The following is a 12,229-nucleotide window of genomic DNA, read 5'->3' as shown; positions in this document are numbered from 1 at the left end:
ACACACACTACACTATACACACACCCTATATACACACACTACACCACACACACACTACACCACACACACACACTACATACACACACTACACTATACACACACTATATACACATACACCACACACACCACACGCACTACACACACACACTACACACACACAAACTATATACACATACACTACACCACACACACACTACACACACACAGGCTGCAATGCGAGGGGACATGCCCACTCTCAGACACACGCGCGATGTTTACTGCAAGTCGCGCCAGGTACTCGCTTTGAGGCCGAGTCGACCTAGGGGAGGCCCAGGACCGGTTCAAGTAATAATAATAATAATCGTCGTCGGTGGTGGTGTTGTTGGTGGTGGTGTTGGTGGTGTTGTTGGTGGTGGTGTTGGTGGTGTTGTTGTTGGTGGTGTTGTTGTTGGTGGTGGTGGTGTTGGTGGTGTTGTTGTTGGTGGTGGTGTTGTTGGTGGTGTTGGTGGTGTTGTTGTTGGTGGTGGTGGTGTTGGTGGTGTTGTTGTTGGTGGTGGTGTTGTTGTTGGTGTTGTTGTTGGTGGTGGTGTTGGTGGTGTTGTTGTTGGTGGTGGTGTTGTTGGTGGTGTTGATGTTGGTGTTGTTGTTGGTGGTGGTGTTGGTGGTGTTGTTGTTGGTGGTGGTGTTGTTGGTGGTGGTGTTGTTGGTGGTGGTGTTGTTGGTGGTGTTGGTGGTGTTGTTGTTGGTGGTGGTGGTGTTGGTGGTGTTGTTGTTGGTGGTGGTGTTGTTGTTGGTGTTGTTGTTGGTGGTGTTGTTGTTGGTGTTGTTGTTGTTGGTGGTGGTGTTGGTGGTGTTGTTGTTGGTGTTGTTGTTGGTGTTGTTGGTGGTGTTTGTTGGTGGTGTTGTTGTTGGTGGTGGTGTTGTTGGTGGTGGTGTTGTTGGTGGTGTTGTTGTTGGTGGTGTTGTTGTTGGTGGTGGTGTTGGTGGTGTTGTTGTTGGTGGTGTTGTTGTTGGTGGTGTTGTTGTTGGTGGTGGTGTTTGTTGGTGGTGTTGATGTTGGCCGTGAGCGTGAATCGAACTCTGGTCGCCGGGGTTCGTAGCGCAGCGCGCTAACCGTTGCACACGCGGAGACACATACAAAGATAAAGATCCACCGTATAGCCTTAACAAACTGTAGGGGCAAGTGCTGTTAGCGAGCACCTATGGCGATGTTTACACACCGCACCAGGTACTAATTTCAGGCTGAGTCGAGCTAGGGGAGGCCCAGGACCGGTTCAGATAATCGTCACTATGATGTTGGCCGTGAGCGGGAATCTAACCCGGGTCGCCAAGGTTCATAGCGCAGCGCGCTAACCGCTACACCACCGCTCCCCACAGACACACACAACAACAACAACCGCCATTCGCCACTAAGTGGCGGTGACGTCACCACGACGCTTGTGCCAGGCCATGTGCACCTTGAGGCCACGTGAAGTGTCGAACGCCCGCTGGCAGGAGGTCACGGGGCAGACCCAGCAGGTGCCACGGGTCGACTGACCGAGATGACCGAGATGACTGGCTGATGCACCACCTGTGCCCCCTACTGTGCCAACTTGCTGTGCTTTAGCCACCCGGCGCTCCGCTCGTTGTTGTGAGCGTCGCTCCTCCGCCCTCCGTTGTTGTTGGAGGGCGACTGCCTCCAACTGCCCAGTAGCAGCGTCCTTCACGAGCCTCCTCCACTGAGGCCGATCTTGACACCGCTGGTACCAGTCATCGGCAAGTCCACTCAGCTCCACGTCCTCCTGTACCACATCACTCCATCTCTTCTCTAGCCCGTGCCGCGCCCGTTTAGCCCCCTCGATCCGGCCGAACAAAAGCTGTTTAGGCATGCGGTTTCTGGGCATGCGGGCTACATGTCCCAGCCAACGCAGCCTTGCCTGCCGGAGGAGCTCACCGATGGGACTTTGCCCAGATCTTTCAAGGATTTGTGAGCTCCTCACACAATCCAGCCTGGTTAAACCCAGGATGGATCGTAGGCAGGCCAGCCTAAATGTTTCTAACCGGCGAAGATGCTCCATTAGGGGGGTCCACGTTTCGCAAGCGTAGAGAAGGGAGGGAATGACTGTGGCCGAGAAGACCTGAAGCTTCGTACGGAGCGACAGTCCAGGTAGCTTCCACACAGCGTTACGCAACCGATGAAAAGATATTGCCGCTCGACTGATTCGGAGTGAGACCTCTGCTGTTAAACTGGAGCCGGTCATAAGCACACTACCCAGGTATGGGAAACTCTCCACTCTCTCCACAACTGCCCCATCACCGATTGGGGGTTGTGGGGGTGGAGTGTCCGATGGTACAAAATACCCAAGCAGGTGCTTAGTTTTGGTGGGGCTGATGGTAAGGCCCCACCTCTTAGTGGCACGCTCCAGTCTCAGCAGCAGCGTTTCCAACTCCTCCTCTGAATGAGCAGCTATTACCAAATCATCGGCATACATAACGTGGTTGACCAATAGGGAGCCATCCCTTGATCGCACCCGGGCATCGATCAGCCTCCCATTATATCTGTACCAAATGAAAATTCCCCCGGTACAGCTATTGAAGGCTTCACGAACTACGTGGTAAAAATAGATGTTAAATAATGTGGGAGCCAGAGGACATCCCTGTCGCACCCCAAGGTGTACAGGGAATGGCTTCGATTCCCGGCCACGTAGTTTTACCCGGGCCCGCTCACCATCATGAAGGTCCTTAATGATCGTGAACAGAGGGTCAGAGACTCCAAAAGCACGAAGAACAGCCCAGAGCCCAGGCCTACTGATGATATCATAGGCCTTGACCAGGTCAATAAAGCAGAGATGTAGGTCTTGTTGGAATTCCCTACACCTCTTCTGTAGCAGACGGACAGAAAATATGGCATCTGTGCAGGACCGCCCTTTCCTGAAACCGCATTGGGGCTCCGCAAGCCTCTCCTCAGCGTGCCTAGCAAAGCGATGTTGAATAATCCTTGCCAGGACCTTTCCCGGCACACTGAGGAGTGAGATGCCCCTGTAGTTGTTACAGTCTGTGCGGTCCCCCTTCTTAAAGAGGGGGACCACCAGGGCATCGTTCAAATCCAGCGGAACACGTCCAGTGGTCCAGACTGTTGTTATGATGTCATATAGGGCAGTCTGTGCACAAACGCCACCCTCCCTGAGCATTTCGCTTGGGAGATCATTTCTGCCCGGTGCCTTTCCTGGTCTCAGACTCCGGATCGCCTTCAGTACTTCCTCAACAGATGGCACCTCAGCCAGCCACTCACAGGGGGCGACTTCTTCCAATGTTTTAGGCACCGCAGCCTCAGCAGGGTTATCCCCACTTTGGGCCATGATGTTTTCCTGGCTGATGGATTTCCCCTGCCCCAGGACCTCACAGAAATGTTCAGCAAATCTGCAAACCTGTTCCTGGGGGTCGGAGATTGGATCACCGTTTTTTTCCCCTAATGATGGTAATAGGTGTGGCGCTGCAGGTTACTTTTTTGATAGAGTTAAATAGTGATTTGTGATCGCGGGCCACTGAGGCAGACTCCATCTCCTCAGCAACCCACGACCACCACCCATCCTTGCAGCGCCTTACGGCTCTCCGAACCTCCGAGCGAACACACACACAGACACGCACATACACGCACATACACACACATACACACACACAGACACACGCACACAGACACACGCACACAGACACACGCACACAGACACACGCACACAGACACACACGCACACAGACACCGACCGACTCGCACGCTCTTGTGCACTCTGTTCCGCAGTGCGGCCGGGGTTGCATTCCCTTGCCGAGCACGACAGCGCCTCGTACACACACAGCGCCTCGTACACACACACAGCGCACACACAGTGCCCCATACACACACAGCGTACACACAGCGCCTCGTACACACACAGCGCCTCGTACACACACACAGCGCCTCTCATCCTACAGCACTGACGGTCACTCTCAGCACGCTCAGCTTTAATCACAGTGCTACAGTGCTGCACTGCGAGGCAGTACTGCACACAAGTCCACACGTCCTGTGCTGCATCGCGTTAGGTACCGCGCTCTGCTGGCGTGCACGCGGCCTTTTAAAACGCACACAGCACCCACACACAGCACACACACACACAGCATCCCACACAGCACCCCACACACAGCACACACACAGCCCTCCACCTAACACACACACACAGCATCCCACACAGCACCCCACACACAGCACACACAGCACACACACAGCCCTCCACCTAACACAGCACACAACATCCACACAGCACCCAACACACCGTTCACACAGCCCATCCAAACACAGCACACACACAGCTCTCCACCTAACACACAGCACACACACCACACACACAGCACCGCAACACACCACACACACAGCACCCCAACACACCACACACACAGCACCCCAACACAGCACACACACAGCACCCCAACACAGCACACACACACAGCACACACACAGCCCTCCACCCACACACAGCACCCAGCACTCTCACAGCACACACACAGCACACACACACAGCACACACACACAGCACACACACACAGCACACACACACAGCACACACACACAGCACACACACACAGCACACACACACAGCACACACACACAGCACACAGCACTCTCAGCACACGCACATCGCGTTGCTCGCTCTTGTCGGGGCCACGGTGAGCGTGGAGTCGTGAAAGTGAACGCGATCCTAATCTTCGTGCGGGGGAAGGTGCTCTCCGTCTACGCGCGGAATACAAACACAGACACACACAGACACATACACACACACACAGACACATACACAGACACACAGACACATACACAGACACACACACAGACACATACACACACATACACAGACACACACACGGACACACACAACGCGGCCGGCTGCCGCACGATTTGGCCCTCCACGTATGAAATACCGAGCCTTTCTTCCACGGCTCCCAGGGAGCCTTGCGCGTACGAATCGTGTGTGGTGGTGGTGGCATGCCGGTGATATCGTGCATGGACGAGCGGTGCCACGCCCGAACCAGTGGGTGCCACATTCACTAGCAATACCACCACGCCTTCATTGTTGTTACTGCCACGGCTTAACTGGTGATGCCACGGCCTAACTAGTGATGCCACAGATTGATGAGTGATGTCTCTTCCTAACTAGTCATTCTACACCCTAACTAGTGATGTCACTTCCTAACTAGTGATTCTACACCCTAACTAGTGATGCCACATTGATGAGTGATGTCACTTCCTAACTAGTCATTTTACACCCTAACTAGTGATGTCACTTCCTAACTAGTGATTCTACACCCTAACTAGTGATGTCACTTCCTAACTAGTGATTCTACACCCTAACTAGTGATGCCACATTGATGAGTGATGTCACTTCCTAACTAGTCATTGTACACCCTAACTAGTGATGTCACTTCCTAACTAGTGATTCTACACCCTAACTAGTGATGCCACATATTGATGAGTGATGACACTTCCTAACTAGTCATTTTACACCCTAACTAGTGATGCCACCGATTGATGAGTGATGTCACTTCCTAACTAGTGATGCCACGCCTTAACGAGAGGCGCCACTTAGAACGTAGTTCTACACGACTTAAAACGCATTGTCATTGGTTTCTAAGTGAGTGAATGGAAACTGCATGGGCCTAAAGGTGGCACCTGTTTAACAATACCACTTTGTGCATATTGTCAATGAGGGTGCAGGATTATGTAATACTCTCGTTGCATGATTCACTGCCGATTCAGATTTTTGCATCTTAGGTGGTATCACCAACTTCCATAGTTGGTATGGGCCCCATGGACTCTGATGGATGAATGAAATGCATCTGAGTGTGGGTGCGAGGGATCAATGGAATGCATCTGAGTGTGGGTGCGATGGATCAATGGAATGCATCTGAGTGTGGGTGCGATGGATCAATGGAATGCATCTGAGTGTGGGTGCGATGGATCAATGGAATGCATTTGAGTGTGGGTGCGAGGGATCAATGGAATGCATCTGAGTGTGGGTGCGATGGATCAATGAAATGCATCTGAGTGTGGGTGCGATGGATCAATGGAATGCATCTGAGTGTGGGTGCGAGGGATCAATGGGATGCATCTGAGTGTGGGTGCGATGGATCGATGGAATGCATCTGAGTGTGGGTGCGAGGGATCGATGGAATGCATCTGAGTGTGGGTGCGAGGGATCAATGGGATGCATCTGAGTGTGGGTGCGATGGATCAATGGAATGCATCTGAGTGTGGGTGCGAGGGCTCAATGGAATGCATCTGAGTGTGGGTGCGATGGATCAATGGAATGCATCTGAGTGTGGGTGCGATGGATCAATGAAATGCATCTGAGTGTGGGTGCGATGGATCAATGGGATGCATCTGAGTGTGGGTGCGATGGATCAATGGGATGCATCTGAGTGTGGGTGCGATGGATCAATGGGATGCATCTGAGTGTGGGTGCGAGGGATCAATGGAATGCATCTGAGTGTGGGTGCGATGGATCAATGAAATGCATCTGAGTGTGGGTGCGAGGGATCAATGGAATGCATCTGAGTGTGGGTGCGATGGATCAATGAAATGCATCTGAGTGTGGGTGCGAGGGATCAATGAAATGCATTTGAGTGTGGGTGCGATGGATCAATGAAATGCATCTGAGTGTGGGTGCGAGGGATCAATGGAATGCATCTGAGTGGGTGCGATGGATCAATGAAATGCATCTGAGTGGGTGCGATGGATCAATGAAATGCATCTGAGGGTGGGTGCGAGGGATCAATGGAATGCATCTGAGTGTGGGTGCGAGGGATCAATGGGATGCATCTGAGTGTGGGTGCGATGGATCAATGGGATGCATCTGAGTGTGGGTGCGATGGATCAATGAAATGCATCTGAGGGTGGGTGCGAGGGATCAATGGAATGCATCTGAGTGTGGGTGCGAGGGATCAATGGGATGCATCTGAGTGTGGGTGCGAGGGATCAATGAAATGCATCTGAGTGTGGGTGCGAGGGATCAATGGAATGCATCTGAGTGTGGTTGCGATGGATCAATGAAATGCATCTGAGTGTGGGTGCGATGGATCAATGGGATGCATCTGAGTGTGGGTGCGATGGATCAATGGGATGCATCTGAGTGTGGGTGCGATGGATCAATGAAATGCATCTGAGTGTGGGTGCGAGGGATCAATGAAATGCATCTGAGTGTGGGTGCGAGGGATCAATGAAATGCATCTGAGTGGGTGCGATGGATAAATGAAATGCATCTGAGTGTGGGTGCGATGGATCAATGTAATGCATCTGAGTGTGGGTGCGAGGGATCAATGGAATGCATCTGAGTGTGGTTGCGATGGATCAATGGAATGCATCTGAGTGTGGGTGCGATGGATCAATGGGATGCATCTGAGTGTGGGTGCGATGGATCAATGGGATGCATCTGAGTGTGGGTGCGATGGATCAATGGGATGCATCTGAGTGTGGGTGCGATGGATCAATGAAATGCATCTGAGTGTGGGTGCGAGGGATCAATGGAATGCATCTGAGTGTGGGTGCGATGGATCAATGGAATGCATCTGAGTGTGGGTGCGAGGGCTCAATGGGATGCATCTGAGTGTGGTTGCGATGGATCAATGGAATGCATCTGAGTGTGGGTGCGAGGGATCAATGGAATGCATCTGAGGGTGGGTGCGAGGGATCAATGGGATGCATCTGAGTGTGGGTGCGAGGGATCAATGGAATGCATCTGAGTGTGGGTGTGATGGATCAATGGAATGCATCTGAGTGTGGGTGCGATGGATCAATGGAATGCATCTGAGTGTGGGTGCGAGTGTGGCATTGTTGGTCGTAGCTCTAGCCTTTGTAGAGCACAGGACCCATATGTAATAGCTCGGACCATGCCTATGAACATCGGGCAGTTCAGCATTGGTTCAAGCGAGTTGATTGTGCCGATGAGACGAGTTTGCTTGTGCTAAACCAGAGAGAGCTGGTGACGAAGAACTGCACTCCCAGAAGGGGCGAAATCCAACGGAACGCGTCGAGATTACTTTTGTAATAGTTTGTGCGGAGGGAGGCATGTGGGAGGGGGGTGGGGGGGTGACGCACGGTCTGCGTATTCACTGATGTGATCCAGGGTACCATCATCAGTGACCGGTGAACGGCCAAAGACTGCACGAGTCTTGTGCCTCGTGTTGATTTTCTCTGCGAGCAGCCTGGCTCCTCCTACCCACGGCAATGTGCCTTCTCCACCGCTGCCGCACGGCTGCTATTGAGCACGCAGTGCATCACCCCACAGTCGTCCTGGTGTTCTCTGTGTGCTGTGTGTGCCACAGGGTGCTGCTGTGTGTGCCACAGGGTGCTGCTGTGTGTGCCACAGGGTGCTGCTGTGCGTGCCGTAGTGTAGCGTAGGCCACGGCAAGGTAAAGTAAAAGTTAAAAACAACGAGCCTACCTTTACCCTACCTTTTACCTTACCACAATACAATCACTTTACCCTTACCTTTTACCCTTTAGCAGGTAAGGTAAACGGTAATAGAGCAACTTGCCTACCTTTACCCTACCTTTTACCCTTACCCCATACAAATTACCCGATTACAGGGTAATTAGTGGGGTACTACACATGAAAAGGTTTATAACGGTAAATGCTATATGTAGAGCGCGTTATTCATATAGAATACTCTCGATGATTCCAATTTTACACGCTTTCTTTTAACTCTGTTGTTGTCGTTATTGTTGTTGTATCCTCAAATATTGTAACTCAATTTTAACCCACTTCCTAATGTGGCATCGACTGCAAACTTGGTATACTTATGTCATACTGATGACAATACTATATTACTGTATATCATTAAAAAAAAGATATATATTTTTAAATTTTTTGTATACGTTATGTTTCGGCTTGGGTCGAATTGTCAACGCACAACTAACGTTGGCTGTAAATCACCACGGTCCCTTACGTTATGGCAAGCTTCGGGGCCACTTAATAAAAGCGTGTTTTTTAATAAAGTTTTTAAAAATATTACTTATTAAATGGAGTCCACGGACTGCGCCACGGAGCTTTTAGCGGTAAACTAGGTACCGTATTTACCGGGTAATACTTCGCGCTATCTTTACCCTACCGGGTAATTCTTCCGAGCTACCTTTACCCTACCTTTTACCTTACCCCTTGGCATGTCGACACCTTTACCTTTACCCTTTTACCCGGTAAAAAGGGTAAATTACCTTACCTTGCCGAGGCCTAGTGTAGCGGTCAGTGCGCCGCGATACGAACCTGGCGACCCGGGTTCGATTGCCGCTCACGGCAAACACCGGTGACGATTATCTGAACCGGTCCTGGGCCTCCCCTAGGTCGACTCAGCCTCAAATGAGTACCTGGTGCGATGTTTAAAAATCGCCGCTAGGGAGACGAAGGCGGCCGGGCGTGGTGTTGGCCACCCACCCCCTCGTGTGCCGTGCCGGCCTTTATAGGTGCTCGCTAACAGCACTTGCCCCTACAGTCTGTTAAGGCTATACGGGGGATCTTTGTCTTTGTGCGTGCTGTAGTGTAGCGGTCAGTGTGCCGCACTATGAACCCGGCGAGTTTGATTCCCGCTCGCGAGCAACCGGTGACGATTATCTGAATTTGTCCTGGTCCTTCCCTAGGTCGACTCGGCCTCAAATAAATACTTTGTGCGGTGTGTAGAAAACATCGCCACTGGGGAGACAAAGGCGGTTGGGCATGGTGCTGGTCACCAACTCCCTAGAGTGCTGTGCCGGCCGTAATAGGTGCTCGCTAACAATGCTTGCCCCGATAGTCTGTTAAGGCTATACGGGGGGACATTTGTCTTTGTGTGTGCTGCAGTGATCTGCGTGTGCTGCACTGTTCTGTGTGTGCTGTGGTATCATGTTCTGTGTGTGTTGTATGTGCTAAATGTGTTGTATGCTGTTCGAATCAATAAGGTCCCCTTCTTAACAAGAGGAATCCTTCAATTAGGGGCCTCCGGCACATTCTTACTTTGAGTTTCCAACTGTGGTCCTTTGCAAGATGAATAAAAATATAACAGCCAAAGCCGCTGATGCCACCACACCTAGCCAATGCCTTTTACCCTCTGGCAGATTCCGCAGCTGCGGTACAGTCGACATACGGTAGCCTAAGCCATCCCTCTTGGTCGTCGGACCCGTGGAGACTAATCCAGTGTCTGTCTCTTTCAATCATTCCTCCCCCATCCTGCACATGGGTCCCACCCAGCGTAGACGTTTTTGCCAAATCACATCTGCAACACTCGCCTGCGATTTTCTCTTTCTGACTTCTGCATTGCTTATTTGGCCGTGCCACAAAATTCCCAGCATTCGTCTCGGACACCCGAGCTCAAATTCCAGCAACATTTTCAAGCTTCTTGGGGTCCAGCTCTCTGACCCACAGAATAAATGTTGACAACAATCCCGACGTCAAGTACCTGCGTTCAGTTTAAGGTTGGAGGGGTTACCTGCTCCTGCCAGACCAGTGGCCCCATTTGGCACGATGGTGGATTTGAGCAGGCAATGGCAAAAGCAGCAAAATAAATATCAGCCGTTTCCCCAATGGCATAGCTTGCCTCAACATGCTCTAAGAGGTTCTGTCAAGGATATAATCGAACATCGCATTGCCAGACAAGCTGAGGGGGAGTTGACACAGCCTCAATGTGGTTGCAGGGAGTCTTTACCATTCCCTGTTCACCTTCGGTTGCAACTGGGATGTCCTCTGGTTCTTAAATGTAGTTTGAGCAGATGTCCATGCCTGCATGAGAGGACTCTCCATCTGGTACAAATGCAATGGAAGAAAGATCAATGCCGAGCTGTAGTCAAGGGATGGCTTCCCACTTAGTGGTCAACCATGTTATGTATTCTGCTGATCTGTAATTTCATCTCGCTGTGAGGAATTTGAGACCTATGCTGAACCTGGAGCGTGTCTCTTAAGAGGTGGAGCCTTTACTACCTTCAGTCCCACAAAACCTCCTGCTTGGGTACTCTGTTCGATCAAACGTTCTATCTCCTAACTTCTAGAGAAGGAATGGGGTGATGGTGGAGAGGGTGTAGGAGTTTCAATACTTTGGCAGTGTGGTCATGGCCATCTTTGGTTTGGCAGCAGAGGTCTTTGAATTAGTCAAGTAGCATTAGCTGTTTATTGGCTGCTTATCGCTGTTTTGAAACTACTTGGTCCATCACTTCACACAAAACTGCGGGTCTTCTCTGCCCAGATTATGACTACTCTGTGTTTACTAAACGTGGACCCTTTAACAGGAAAACCTTTACTGGCTTAAACCATTAGGATGGACTGCTTATGAACTATCCTGTATTTGACCAGACTTGGTGATGTGAGGATCTCACATATCCTCGAAAGATCTGGACACAGTCCCATCATTGAGCTCCTCTGGCAGTCGACGCTGCTTTGGCTAGGTCATGTAGCCTGCATGCCCAGCCAGCGCATGCCCAAGCAGCTTCGGTTTGGCCGGACAGAGGGGGCGGCTGTATTCAATGGTGTTTGCGGTTTCATTTTATGGTGTTAGTTTGACATCTCCATGCTATAAGGTTCACCGTGCAACAGAAAGTGTCGTTAATTGATGATCACAATTCACAAGTGAAGCAATGCACGTGTGAATACTTGGGCATGTGTTACCTGCCAGGTAATTTTTGCCTGCGCTGTGTCAAGCACACATTTGGCACGTTTAGGAGCTGCCGCAGTGGTGTAACGGTTCACACACTGGAGGTCATCCATTGGATTCCACCTCTAAGCGTGGCAATTGATATAATGGGGCAAGCTTCTAAAATCCCCCCCCCTCCACCCACCCAGAAGTATAATGAGTTCACCACAGATAAGCCGATTGGCAAGTCGTGTGTAGTGGGGTAAAGTGTGGCCATTTCTACCTCTTTCAAGACATCTGGTCCGTGTGGAGGAGTGGACCAAATACCCTCGAGAGCTCCCTCTTGAGGAGGCCATTCTGCCAGCAATTCTGCGAGTGAGCGATTGCAGGCGTTGCGCCTTCACCTCGTTAATGCGTTTGATGTCGCGCATTTGGCAAAGCACTCGATACCACTCCATTTTCGAGTGTTTTTTTCGCACTGATTTCTGTTTGCTTTATTCATGTGTACTATACTTAATCAGATGTTTTTGGAATTTCGGTTACCTAGGTCCGTCTCCTCTTGCAAATTAGACGCTAGTCTCCCGAGTCCTCGCCTGCTTAAACAAAATAAACTTGAACCACTCTTTTCGATTTAAAGCTTTCGTGACTGCAGGGATTCATCT

Source organism: Lampetra planeri, chromosome 19 (assembly GCF_965212315.1).
Source record: "Lampetra planeri chromosome 19, kcLamPlan1.2.h2, whole genome shotgun sequence".
Taxonomy (NCBI): domain Eukaryota; kingdom Metazoa; phylum Chordata; class Hyperoartia; order Petromyzontiformes; family Petromyzontidae; genus Lampetra; species Lampetra planeri.
The sequence above is the reverse complement of the archived record's forward strand: the minus strand, read 5'-3'. Positions refer to the sequence as shown.